At 41.2% G+C, this 12,456-nt stretch overlaps 1 protein-coding gene across 8 annotated transcripts in view; it reads right to left on the bottom strand.

Moving 5' to 3' along the window:
• PALM2AKAP2 (PALM2 and AKAP2 fusion) overlaps positions 1-12,456 on the bottom strand; it is a 510,283-nt gene that overhangs the window by 291,139 nt on the left and 206,688 nt on the right. The window lies entirely within an intron of this gene.

The raw sequence follows: 12,456 nt of genomic DNA, 5'->3' as shown, positions 1-12,456 counted from the left end.
TTTGACAAAAAATATTCATCTATGACAGCACAGTTTAAATATCAATGAAGCTTTGGTGAACATCGGTCAATTTTGATCTGCCTAGTCTTCTCTCCTTTGGGGAAACACATCTACCCTCACTGTGAATGGCTCTTTGGGAAATGCCAGTCATGGTTAGCTCATTCCTGCTGCCAGGACTTGTATGTGAGCCAGGTTAGGCCTATCATGCTACCTTACCTCTTTGTAACAGCCATTAATCCAAGGAATGGCTAAGCGAACTGAGAAAGACCAATTAGAGACATTTCTAGGGACAGACACATGGATACCAGGAGAGAAGTAAAAAAAAAAAAATCTACCACTAGGATTAAGCTGAGTTAATATACTTCTGACTAGCAATTCTTCCAAGTCACATAAAAGAGATGCATTTACCTTGAAGAAAATAAAGTCAACATGCAAAGGGAGGCAGAGTTGAAAAAGGAAAAAGGGTCCCACTACATTGTTTGAGTCCCAGATCTTGTCATGCATGAAGCCAGAACCATCCCTGGGCTTCCTAAATTACATACACTAATAAATCTCCCTTTTTCTTAAGCTTGTTTGAGTGATGTTTCTACCACTTACAACTCAAAGAGTATGGACAAATACAGAGGCTTTTTCTGTTCCCTCCAAATAGATCACATCACTCCCTCCTTTCTCTGCCCTCCTCACAGGCTGTGGATTTTTCTACATTAGACCTCAAGCACTGTAGCTCTTTATATACACATCTTCTTTCTCTAACAAACTATGGGCTCCCTGAAGACAAGGATCTTGGCTGACACATCTCTAAAACCTACAACATGGCATGATGAATACATGTAATATATGCTTGGTGAGCATCTCTGAGTGTTCTATCCTTTTTTTCTCTCTTCTGTGTTTCTGTATGTCCATATCTCTCATTCAAATGCATTACAAATTTGTACTCATGACTTCAATAGAAGCAAAATGTGTTATTAAAAACACATTAGCCATCAGTCCATAAGACCAGAAGTGTCCTAATGCTAAATACATTAACCTGAATGAAATAAATTACTGTTGCTATGCATATGAGGAAAGAGTTGAAAAGGTAATTCTGGGAAAGAATCATGGAAAGCTTATTCTGGGGGAAAAGGCTGTGGGAAGTGGAAATTCCAGGGAAAAGCATAATGAGCTGACAATAGCAAACCATTCAGGGTAGTGCGCCTCAAGAGACATCTGGAAGGACGTGATCTCAATCCATTAGTAAGATTTCCAGATTCCTCCACTATCTGGGAAGCCTAATAAGCCAGTTTCAGTCTCTTTCTATAAATTATATATTTCCTGGCAAGTATTTTCTGGAAGGATTATAACATTATGAACACATAAACTATTGTTAAAGAGCATCCATAGAGAATGGGCATACTCTGTTCAATAAATATGATGAGAAGACAGGTATGATATGTACCTGTCATTAGGGAAGCCTATTTCCACCTTTTTGCTCCTTGAGACTCGCTCTTCTCTCTTGCCGACTGGGCTGCAGCTGGGGCACTCGGGGATGCCAGGCTGTGGCTGGGGACACGGTGGGTGTCCCAGCTGAGTTAGTGAGGCACAGGGAGAGAGGGGAAGAGGCTAACTAAGCAGGAAAGGTAGTCAGAGGCAGAAATAGGGTGTTTCCTTTCCTCCACTGAACCGCCATTCTGACTTGGGCTGATACCTAGCGCCCCAGGGCACAGCAGCGGGAAGGGACTAGAAGACCTACTCAAGTTCCTGTTGCCATCATGAGATCTTAGAATTTAGACAAGAGGAGGGTAAAGAAACTACATTAAATTGTAAATGTTACAATCTTTATTCTTTCTATTGCTAAATGAAGAGATTTCAGCTTTGACTTCCTTCCATGTGAGCTAGAGGGAATTTTGTGTCCCTGCCCCAAAGCTTTTAAGTGACTTTTTGCCAGCAGGTTCCTAGGCTTTTCCAATGCAGAATCAGAGAAAGAGGAAATACGAAAAACTGCGTGAAACAGACTGTTTTATATTATTGCACCTGGAAAGGGAATGGGTGGGGGATACTATTTAGGGGGGAAAAATGAAGATCAAGAAAAGGAAAGAAACGATGTAGAAGTAAATCACTGAAAGGGGTCAGAGGCAGTTTAAAGATCAAGAGTTTAAAATGAAAAGGCTGAGCTATTAAGGCCAGGAAATTGGGAAAAGGGAATCTTGAGATATTTTACTGTGGCTTATAAAATGATTCCCCTCCGATGTTCTCCAGAAGATTCTAGTAAGGATACTGAAATTACTTTGGCCAACGAGCCTGTGTTTCTTTGAATACGACTTCATGCTGAAACTGGATTGCCAGGGTGTCTAGGTTTCATATGGGTTACACAAAGAAATAAGGTGACATTTAGAGAATTAGGTTATGAAAAATCAACTTGCAAGTGGGGACCCAACAAGCTTTTTCTATTAAGAAATCACAGTGTCATCTCAGGCATGGTTGGGTTATAATTACCTATTTAACACTACTGTAGAGTCAATGCTATTTATATGTCTGAGGGGGGAAAAAAGAAGAACGGTCTGTCTAAAAACTGAAAACCTGAGTAATCAAGCATAAAAAAAAAACTGAAGAGGTGCTCACTCAGCTTTATCCAATCGCCTGTCCAGCTAACAAGTAATGCTGAGTTTGCTCAGCAGACACATCCCTGTTCAAAATCAGTTATCTCATCTCAACACCCTCAGATATTAAAACTCACTCTCCTGGCTGTATCTTCAAGGTCACCAATCATAATCCTGATTTCTATTCAGGCTTCCCATGTAGTTAGCTAAATGGAGACATGGCACTTGCTAAAACCCCTGCAGTGTCCATCCACTAAAACATGAATAAACAGGCACTTAGGTTTGTAGATAAGTAGACTGAAAGCTAAGTTGGTATGTGATTTTCGGATCCTCCGGAACGAAAAAATAAAACTCAGAGCCAGTTTAAATGATAACTTTAAAAGGCTTGGTCAGAAACACAAGTAAGGTAGGTTTTCTATGTTGTTCTGCCTAGCCGTGTACCCATTTAACCTGCAACATCACCACGTAAAGTGGATAATTCCACAATTCAATTCATTCCTCATCGCTTAGTTTAAGCCAGCTTTTTCGTTTACATAACCTCTTTTTTATTCAACGATTTGGCCTTGAGCTTGCCATCTATCTGCAAAAGAGGGAACTGCCTGCTTTGTATTCTTTTCTGTGCTTACTTTTAAATTTTGTATTGACATATCATATTTGTACACATTTGTTGGGTATATGCAATATTTTGTTACATGGATAGGATGTATAACAACCAGGGTATTTAGAACACCCACCATCTCGTGTATTTATCATTTCTTTGTGTGGGGAACATTTTCAGTCCTCTCTTCTAGCTATTTTAAAATATAAAATACATTGCTATTAACTAAAGTCACCTTACTGTGCTATCTAACCTTAGATCTTATTCCTTCTACCTAACTGTATGTTTGTACCCATTAACCAAGCTCTCTCATCCTCCACCACACACAATCCCTTCCCCACCTCTTGTAACTTATCATTCTATTTTCTACCTTCATGTTTCATTTGTAATAAAAACAATATGGTCAAGATAATTTTTAAAAGAAAAAGAAGGCATTGATTAGTTTGAGCCTCACTACTGGCTTTTAGAAGTGGTAATTTAACACCCAAAACCTTAAGAAACATCCCATAAAATTTAGATGCAATATTATCATTCATCTCACCCTATCAATATACCTGGTCTATCAGTGTCAAGTCAAATGCACAACACAGCAGAGTTTCCACTTTGGGTCCTTTATAGATACTTTATAGCCCATATGGATTATACCTTAAGTCTGTTTTTAAGGTCCCATGGTATGACCCTTTGTCTGTTTTTAAGGTCTGCCCATGGTATGACCCTTTAAGTATGTATGTATATATGATTTATGTATGTATGTATATATGTATGTATTGAGACAGAGTCTGGCTCTGTCCCCCAGGCTGGAGTGTAGTGGTGTGATCTCAGCTCACTGCAACCTTCCACCTTCTGGGTTCAAACGATTCTCCTGCCTCAGCCTCCTGAGTAGCTGGGATTACAGGTGCATGCTACCACGCCTGGCTAATTTTTGTATTTTTAGTAGAGATGGGGTTTCACCATGTTGGTCAGGCTGGTCTTGAACTCCTGACCTCGTGATCCACCTGCCTTGGCCTCCCAATGAGATGGGATTACAGGCGTGAGCCCCTGTGCCCAGCCCCCTTTGAGTAATTATTTCGCCATATAGCTGCATTTTTGCTTTGATGGTCATAACATCTAATTCTTTGCTAGAAGAGCTTCCCTTTGGTTTCCCCTGAAGACCAAGAAGGGAAGCAGTCTGATATGGGCTCTGAGAGAAAGTATGACCTGCTTTATGACATCACATTGATAAGCCCCTTGTGTTGGAAAAATCTAGCATACAGGTAGGCAGAATGGCAGAGGACTCTCAAAAAGTCCCAAATGCCAGGGATGACAGAATCAAACTGTCCCAAAGAATGTGATCTCCATCTCATCACTCTGTGTGTTGCCTTATTCCTGCCATGAAGCTTTGTGAGCACTGAACTAGGAGTCAGGAGATCTCGTATCAGGTAGGGGCTCTGCCACTAACTCCCTGAGTGACTTAGACAAGTCCTTTATTGTTTCTGGGCCTTGGATCCCCCACCTGTGAAATGAGTAGGTTGGGCCAGCTTAGCTCTAAGGTTCCTTCAGCATCACTAACATTCCACAATACTAAGGAGAACAATGACCTCACACCTTCCATACTGTCACAGGTGCCCTTCCTGAATTATAAAGTCATGTTAGTGAACATTTACATAGAGCTTACTGTGCACCAGGCACTGTTCTGTGTGATGAACATGTTTAATCTTCACAACAAGCTAATGAGTTAAGGACTATCATTATCCTCATGTTACAGAGGAGAAAATGGAGGCACAGGAAGATACAGAGACAGGGTCACATGGAAAGTAAGCATCAGGCAATTGGAGCTCAGTCTGAAATGCTGAAATAGAACTACTGTAAAATGCTACTGCAGGACTGAAATGAGAAACAGCAGAGATGGAACCAAGCACATCACCTGGTAGAGTGCAGGGACTTAATGAATGAAGGTGCCTCCTTTCTACCTAGCACCAAGTTTTTGGCTTAGGATTTTGTCTAAACAATTGCAATTTACTCATGCAACCAAAATTCAGTTGTGTACTGGTTGAACCTAATAATCACAATGATGGTGGTGGTATAAACCATAATGGTAAGAATAATTATGGCAACTGAGTTTATTGATGCCTTGCTATGTGTCAGGCATCACAGTAAGAACTGCCTTCAGTTTTTCACTTAATTCTCATCACACTCTGAGGTCGGTACTTTAATAGCTTCAATTTTATGGATGAAACAACTAAAATTTAGCTACCGTAAGTGAAGTACCCAAAGTCATGAGCTAAGAAGTGGTCAAACAGGAGTTGAAACTTAAGCAGTCTGACTCCAGAGTACTTTACCATGAAAAGAGACATGTTCAGACCAACTTTTGTTTGGCTCTGAGTGAATTCCACTCAGGATATATGAAAACTATTACCTCGCGACCTCTGCATTTAGCTGCCAAAAACCATCCAGAGCAAATGAGCTATTGAAAATGCAAAACATCTTGATGTTAAATCCCTCCAATCTCCAAAAAAAGGAGGCCCCTGACATTTGTGAGCATTTCCCAATTTCAGACAAACACAGGTCAAGGCTGTGTTGGAACCTTCAGCAATGCCTGGTGAACCAATATATTCTTTCTTTCAATCCCTGTAGAAGACATCTCCATGGGGATCAAGTAGTATAATGAAAAGAACAAATGCAAAGTATTTCTCTCCCATTTGAACTTTTCATCTGAAAGTAACTACTGCAGATGAGGCAGCAGCTGGGGAGGTTCTCAATTTACCAAGAATGGAGGAGATGCTCTAAATCTAGGATCTCTGGATATCAGAATATGTCTCCCCAAAATTAGAGGACAGGAGGAGGAAAGGGCAGGGACAGGAGGAGGAAGGGGCAGGGACAGGAGGAGGAAGGGGCAGGGACAGGAGGAGGAAGGGGCAAATGGATCCAGTGGGTTGATAGGCCTGTCTTAGGATGACATGCCAGGCCTGGAGGCAATGTCTCAGGGCAGGAAGTAGGAGTCGACACTGTATGGACCTTACAGTAAGCAGCAGTCCCATTGGCTGCTCGTGGTTCCCGTAGTCACAGGCCACAGAACAGGAGAGGGGATGGGGCACAATTGAACATAGCTGTCGTGGCTGGAAATGCAAAACAAAATAGTGTTCACAAAAATAGAAAGGGAACACAATGTGCAGCATTCTGACAACAACAAAGGAATGCAAACTCCAAGAAATTAGCATAATTCCAAACAGAAGACATACAGTCCTTTTATGACTTTGACAAATCATGTTTTTGTTTGTTTCTTAGATGCCAGCATCTGGTGAACATTTCTGATCTGTATTCATTTTTTAATATAGAAAGATATAAAGAAGGAAACACCAATAGTCCATAATCTCCCTGCTTAGATAAATGGAGTAAACATTTAAAAATATAAATAAAAGTAATAAATGTGCAGGGTGAAAAAATTCACACCAACCACACAGGAATAAAACAAACATTTGACTGTCTCTTCACCTCATCCCTATCAGCTTGTCCCTTCAGTCAACAATGCCTATTAGTTCTTCATGTATCCTACCAGAAAAAAATGGATACGCCAACATGTTATATGTTGGGGTCTTTTATTCTTAACACAAAAGACCTGCCCTTCGGCTTACTTTCTTCACTTCGTGATGTATCTTAGAGATTTTACTATTTCATTCAGCACATGGAATCCCACCACATTCTTTGCAACTACTGCATGGTGGTTCGCAGATGTGGCTTAATTTACTTTACCAGTCTGCTACTAATAGATAATTTAGGTGGTTCCCAGTGGTTTGTTCGCAATTATAGACAGGGCTGCAATGAATCTTCTTCTATATTCCTCTTATAGGTCCTTTTGTGATTCCATCCATAGGGTGAATTTCTAGCAGCAGAACTGCTAAGTCAAGGATTTGAACACTTAAAACTCTAATAGGGACAAATTGCCCTCCAAAAAACATTTTCTCGGGGTTTTAAATGACACAAATCTGAGCAGAAAATAAAACTCAACCAATGAATAAGAGTTTTGACAGTTTCCCCTCTTGTTAGCTATATCTTTCGGGCCCAAGGGGGTTTTAAATGAAAGAAAATATCTACCGCTTTGTGAATAATTGCAATTTTTAAAAACATATTGGGGTAATTTGTCCTTATCATAGACTATTACTGCATATTTCCAGGTTAAAAAAAAATGATAATTTGCTACCTTAAGAACACAAGTCTGTTGTAACTCCATCAGTCTCCCATGAAAAATCAACACTGTACTTCTCCTCCTTGCCCACTTGTCTATAAGGAAAGAGGGTTTATTCCTTTGTGGTTGTTGCTGTCCTCCAATGGTTTAAAAGTAGAAAAATTTTGAGGGCCAGATGCTGTGGCTTATGCCTGTAATCCCTGCATTTTGGGAGGATGAGGCAGGTGGATCACAAGGTTAGAAGTTTGAGATCAGCCTGGCCAACATGGTGAAACGCTGTCTTTACTAAAAATACAAAACTTAGCTGGGTGTGGTGGTATGCACCTATAATCCCAGCTACTCAAGGCTGAGACAGGAGAATTGTTTGAACCTGGGAGGCAGAGTTTGCAGTGAGCCAAGATTGAGCCACTGTACTCCAGCTTGGGCAATAGGGTGAGACTCTGTCTCAAAAAAAAAAAGTAGAAAAATTTTCATCCACCAAAGCAATTTCTAGATGGATTCAGGCGATGTAAAAAGCAAAAACATGAGAAAATAGTGTGACTGTCTGATTTTAGGATGGAAGAAGACTTTAAGAACATAAAGCATAGAAAGAAACCACAATCCACAAAACTGATGGACTTCATTACACCCTCCCCAAGGGCAGAGACCATGTCTCTCATTCGTGGTTTCTCTCTCTTGTCTAGAATCAAGCCTAGCACACAATGGGCCTGAATCAGTATTTACTGATGAATGAATGACTGAAAATGTATAAATAAAACACAGCCATTAAAGATAAATTCTTTTAAGGCTGGAAGCAGTGGATCATCCCTGTAATCCCAGCACTTTGGAAGGCCAAGTTGGGCAGATGGCTTTAGCTCAGGAGTTCAAGACCAACCTGGGCAACATGATGAAACCCCATCTCTACAAAAAATGCAAAACTTAGCCAGTCATGGTAGCACAGGCCTGTAATCCCAACTACTCAGGAGGCTGAGATGGGAGGATTGCTTAGGCTCAGGAGGTAGAGGTTGTAGTGTGAGATTATGCCACTACACTCCAGCCTGGGGACACCGTGAGAACCTGTTTCCAAAAAAAAAAAAAGATAAATTCTTTTAACAACTGGCCACAGAATAGCATGTTCAATATTATCTCATTTTTATAAAAAGTAAATGCATGTTATATACATGCACATAAACGATCATGCTACAGCTCTACCTCTGGGTAAATGCTAAATATCAACATAGGTTATATCTACATGGTAGGATTTGGAATGTTTTCATCTTTGCTCTTTATATCCTTCCGTGTTTTCTAATATTTCTACGTGAACCCACCCTATGAGGTCGGCTTACATGGAAAATGTAATATACTAAGCTTAGATTAAACCACAGCATGTGAACCACTCCTTAGACACCCTGATCCTCAGCATCTTCTGAAGGAGTAAGTGGAAGCCAAGAGGAACCATCACTAGTGACAGTTGCCTGTGGCCAGAGGGATGTTCCTGAGAGGCTGGGATCAGGAACCCTTGCATACTTTGTAGTATAAACCTAAATAGATATGTTTCCTAATTCCGAATCCTCAGCTGATGATGGCATATCCAGAGCTCTTTCTCAATGCTACTTCTTCCTGCCTTTCTCCTTATGTCTCCTCTTTAGTGGTGACCAAAGTCTAAAACAATGCCCCCAGGGACAGGGAAGTGGCACTAATCTGCTGGTGGTGACCCTGTTGGGGTCTCAGGCTTTGAGAGGTTAGGTAACCTGCCCCTAGATCCCCCAGTTATGATCAGAATTCAAAGCTGTCTGTCTGGTAACTGGGACCTTAGCCTCTGGGATTACAGGTGCCCACTATCATCCCTAGCTAATTTTTGTCTTTTTAGTAAAGACAGGGTTTCACCACATTGGCCAGGCTGGTCGTTCAGCAAGGAACAAGGGGAAGGTACTGCTTCTCACTGAGGACAGCAAATTTCTAGCAAAGATGTCGTTTAGGATAAGGTGATTAAACAAGCAAGACAAAAGATTGCTGCGGGTATAGGGACAGCTCCAAGGGTCCTGCCACCACCAGGTGCTTGGCTGAGCCCTACCCTAGTCCGAGAAGACTAAGAAGAGCCTCATAGGGTTGTTTGAGTCAGTGAGGGCCCACCTAGGATGCTCCAGTAGGAAGCTCCAGTTAAAGCAGGAATCAGCACCAAGTTCAGAGAAGCCAAGCCCCAAATAGCAGAGCTCAGCTTTAGGTTAAGAACAAATACAACACATTGTAGTTTAAAAACTAGAATACCCAGTGTCAAGTATAGTGAGGGGAAACTGGTTTTGTATTCCCTGCTGGTAGTGGAAGAATCTTTCTGGAGGATAATTTGGCAGTCATATAGAATAGCAAACACTTTCAAGTTTGTATGCCATTTGAAAGAGACATTTCAAGCCGGGCGCGGTGGCTCACACCTGTAATCCCAGCAATTTGGGAAGCTGAGGCAGGTGGATCACGAGATGGTCAAGAGATCGAGACCATCCTGGCCAACATGGTGAAACCCTGTCTGTACTAAAAATACAAAAATTAGCTGGGTGTGGTGGCATGCACCTGTAGTCCCAGCTACTTGGGAGGCTGAGGTAGGAGAATTGCTTGAATCTGGGAGGCAGAAGTTGCAGTGAGCCAAGATCACGCCACTGCACTCCAGCCTGGCGCCTGGTGGCAGAATGAGACTCTGCCTCAAAAAATAAAAAAAGCTAAAAAAAAGAAAGAGACATTTCACTTCTAGGAATTTATTCTAAAGGGGGAAGTTATGCCAATGAGCAATGCTTTCGCTTAATGATATTTACTGCAGCATTGCTTTTAAAAAAGGGAAACAGAGACCTAAGCATTAAACCACAGATGTTTGGTTAAATAATCTATGATATATACCATTATGCAGTCATTACAAATGAAGCTGTAGAAAAATACATGAAATAGAAAGATATTCACCATATAGTCAATTTAAATAGCAAAGAGTACGCTCAATATAATTTCACTTTTATAGGAAAACTACAGTTATGGAAAAGAATGGAAAGTTATACACTAAAATGACAAAGGTTTTGTCACTAGCAATGTAACTTGAGTTGAGAGCTACTGATAATAGCTGCTAAATAGGGTCATCCTAACAGTAATTGTGAAAAGGTATGGGGGATGGTAGGTTTAAAGGTGCCAGGTGCAGTTCTGAGTGCTTTATACGAACTACCTCATCAACCCTCACTGCAACCCTGGGGGGAAGCTTCTATTATCCCTCCATTACAGATGAGGACACTGAGGCTTTGAGAGGTTAGGTAACTTGCTCCCAGATCCCCCAGTTATGAAGTGTTAAGACCAGAATTCAAAGCTGTCTGTCTGGCAACTGGCACTTAATTAAACCAAAGGGCTTTTGCACAGCAAAAGAAACTACCAACAGAGTAAACAGACAACCTACAGAATGGGAGAAAATATTTGCAAACTATGCACCTGACAAAAGACTCATATCCAGAACCTATAAAAACTTAGACACATTGACAAGTAAAAACCAACCCCCATTAAAAAGTGAGCAAAGGACATGAACACTTTTCAAAAGACACACAAGCAGCCAACAAACATATGAAAAAGTGCTCTATACCAGTATTCATCAGAGAGATGCAAACCAAACCACAACGAGATACCATCTCACACCAGTCAAAATTGGCTACTATTAAAAAGTCAAAAAGCAACAGATGTTGGGGAGGTTGCAGAGAAAAGGAAACATTTGCACACTGTTGTTGGGAGTGTAAATTAGTTCAGGATCTGTGGAAAGCAGTTTAGAGATTTCTCAAAGAACTGAAAACAAAATTGCCATTGGACTCAGCAATCCCATTACTAGAATATACCCAAAAGAAAATAAATCATACTACCAAAACGACACAGGTACTCGTACATTCATCACAGCACTATTCACAAGAGCAAAGACATGAAATCAACTGGGTGCCCATCAACAGTGTATTGGATAAAGAAAATGTGATACATATACACCACAGAATCATGTCCTCTCCAGCAACATGGACTTATAAGTGGAAGCTAAACACTGGATCCACACAAACACAAAGGTGGGAACAACAGACACTGTGCGTTTCAAAAGGTAGGAGGGAGGGATGGGATCAAGGGTTCAAAAACTACCTATCAGGTACTACATTCACTACTTGGATGACAGGATCATCAGAATCCTAAACCACAGCATCACACAATACACCCATGTAACAAATCTGCACATGTACCCCCTGAATCTAAAATAAAATAGAAATAAATATTATTTATTAAAAAAAAGAAAGCTGATCATCTAGCTTCAAAGTTTGTGCTCATAACCACGTTGTTTTACCTATTGATGGGGAAGCAGGTAGGATTATGTCTTGACTTGCATTTTTTCCATGTTGCCTCCTCGTGGCTAGTTCTGTTGCTTGCCACCATGTATAGCAGCATTTTAAGAAAGTGGAGACTTTTTTTTTTTTGGAGGTGGAGTTTCACTCTGTCGCCCAGGCTGGAGTGCAGCGGTGCAATCTTGGCTCACTGCAACCTCTGCCTCCTGTGTTCAAGCAATTCTCCATCTCAGCCTCCTGAGTAGCTGGGTTTACAGGCACCCGCCACCACACCCAGCTAATTTTTTCATATTTTTAGTAGAGACAGCGTTTCACATCTTAGCCAGGCTTGTCTTGAACTCCTGACCTAGTAATCCACCTGCCTTGGCCTCCCAAAGTGCTAGGATCACAAGAGTGAGCCTCCGCACCTGGCCTGACCACATAGCTTTTTCCCCCACTAATCGAGGTGACCTAGTTAAAGTACTTAGTCTTTTCAGGATGCCCAAGTTAGCAAACCGACAATGACTGACTGCTTTGGGGATTTACTTTTCTTAACCACCAAGGTCTGTGGCACTTAAAAGTGAGTCAGAAGACAGCAGGGGAACTTCATTTATTGGTGTGATTATCTCCAACACCATTGTTGCTGTGGCTTTGACTGTGATCATGACAGTGAAGTTCAGAAGTACACCATCATCTTCATACAAGCAGGTTGGTCTTTATCACGCATCAAAGGTAGGGAGCAGTCCTTCCATGGTCTGTGTCTCTGCAGCATGTGGCCCACTCTAGCCAACTCTAGAGTTCCCAGGAATTTCCTACTGGACCTTGGGC

This window comes from Cebus imitator, unplaced genomic scaffold, assembly GCF_001604975.1.
Source record: "Cebus imitator isolate Cc_AM_T3 unplaced genomic scaffold, Cebus_imitator-1.0 Scaffold310, whole genome shotgun sequence".
NCBI lineage: Eukaryota > Metazoa > Chordata > Mammalia > Primates > Cebidae > Cebus > Cebus imitator.
The sequence above is the reverse complement of the archived record's forward strand: the minus strand, read 5'-3'. Positions and strand labels throughout refer to the sequence as shown.